Below are 1761 nucleotides of genomic sequence, written 5' to 3'. Positions count from 1 at the left end.
TTTCACTAGAAAAAAGGAGATTGAGGAGGGACCTGATTGAGGTTTACAAAATCATGAAGGGTATAGACAGGGTGGATAGAGACAAGCTTTTTCCCAGGGTGAAGGATTTAATAACGAGAGATCACGGTTTCAAGGTGAGAGGTGGAAAGTTTAAGGGGGATACACGTGGCAAGTACTTCACACAGAGGGTGGTGTGCGTCTGGAACGCGTTGCCAGCAGAGATGATAGAGGCAGGCACGGGAGATTCATTTAAGATGCATCTGGACAGATGCATGAGTAGGTGGGGAGCAGAGGGATACAGATACTTAGGAATTGGGCGACAGGTTTAGACAGTAGATTTGGATCAGCTCAGGCTTGAAGGGCCGAAGGGCCTGTTCCTGGGCTGTAAATTTTCTTTGTTCTTTGTAATTACGTGAGTTCTTTTTTCAACATCTTTCGACCGTGTTCAAATCTCATGTTACACTTGGATACATTTTTCAAGGCTGTTGGTGATCCTCGTCCTTCTATTTACTTGACCAGCTCATGTGCTTAATTTTGATAGACTAGTGGTATTATCACCACACTATTAATCCAGAAACTCGGCTAATGTTCTAAAGACCCAGTTTCGAATCCCACCACAGCCAATGGTGGAACTTAAATCCAATAAAAAAAATGAAATTAAGAATCTACTGATAACTGAATTGTTTGTTGGGAAAAACTCATTCAGCTCACTAAAGCCCTTAAAGGAAGGGAATTTGCCATCCTCACTTGGTCTGGTCTACATGTGTGACTCCAGACCCACAGCAATATGGTTAACTCTCAAATGACCCAGCAAGCTTGAATTGTATCAACTGCTATGAAGTCTTAACAAAGAAACAAAAGTGAACTGACCACCTGGCATCAACCTAGCACTGGAAAAGACTGACAAACGGACTCAAAAACTCTTTAGAGTGGCCTGGTGGCTCAATGGTTAGCACTACTGCCTCACAGGAACCTGGGTTTGATTCTACCTTTGGAGACTGTCTGTGTGGAGCTTGCACATTCTCCCCACATCTACGTGGGTTTTCTCCCACTGTCCAAAGGTGTGCAGGTTATTTGGACTGACTATGCTAAGTTATTCATAGTGTCTCGGGATGTGTAGGCTAGGTGGATGAGCCATGGTAAATGTTTGTTTGAGGGTCATTGCAGACTTAATGGACCAAATGGTCTCTTTCCACACTGTAGGAATTCTATGACTCTACATCATTGTTGCATTCACGTTCAATTGAAATCAGCAGTATTTGTAAACATCCTCAAAATGTAGTGACAAGAAAGGTGGTCGTTTCGGGCATAAGCCCTTCTTCAGGAATGAGGAAAGTGTGTCCAGCAGGCTAAGATAAAAGGTAGGGAGGAGGGACTTGCGATCGGTGGAGGGAGGTCAAGGTGAGGGTGATAGGCCGGAGTGGGGTGAGGGCGGAGAGGTCAGGAAGAAGATTGCAGGTTAGGAAGGCGGTGCTGAGTTCGAGGGAAACCTTCCCCTGCAACCGCAAGAAATGCAAAACTTGCGCCCACACCTCCCCCCTTACTTCCCTCCAAGGCCCAAAAGGACACTTCCATATCCGCCACAAATTCACCTGCACCTCCACACACATCATCTATTGCATTCGCTGCACCCGATGTGGCCTCCTCTATATTGGAGAGACAGGCCGCCTACTTGCGGAACATTTCAGAAAACACTTCTGGGACACCCGGACCAACCAACCCAACCACCCCGTAGCCCAACACTTTATCTCCCCCTCCCAC

Source organism: Chiloscyllium plagiosum, chromosome 2 (genome assembly GCF_004010195.1).
Source record: "Chiloscyllium plagiosum isolate BGI_BamShark_2017 chromosome 2, ASM401019v2, whole genome shotgun sequence".
In the NCBI taxonomy this organism is placed as follows: Eukaryota; Metazoa; Chordata; class Chondrichthyes; order Orectolobiformes; family Hemiscylliidae; genus Chiloscyllium; species Chiloscyllium plagiosum.
The sequence above is the reverse complement of the archived record's forward strand: the minus strand, read 5'-3'. Positions refer to the sequence as shown.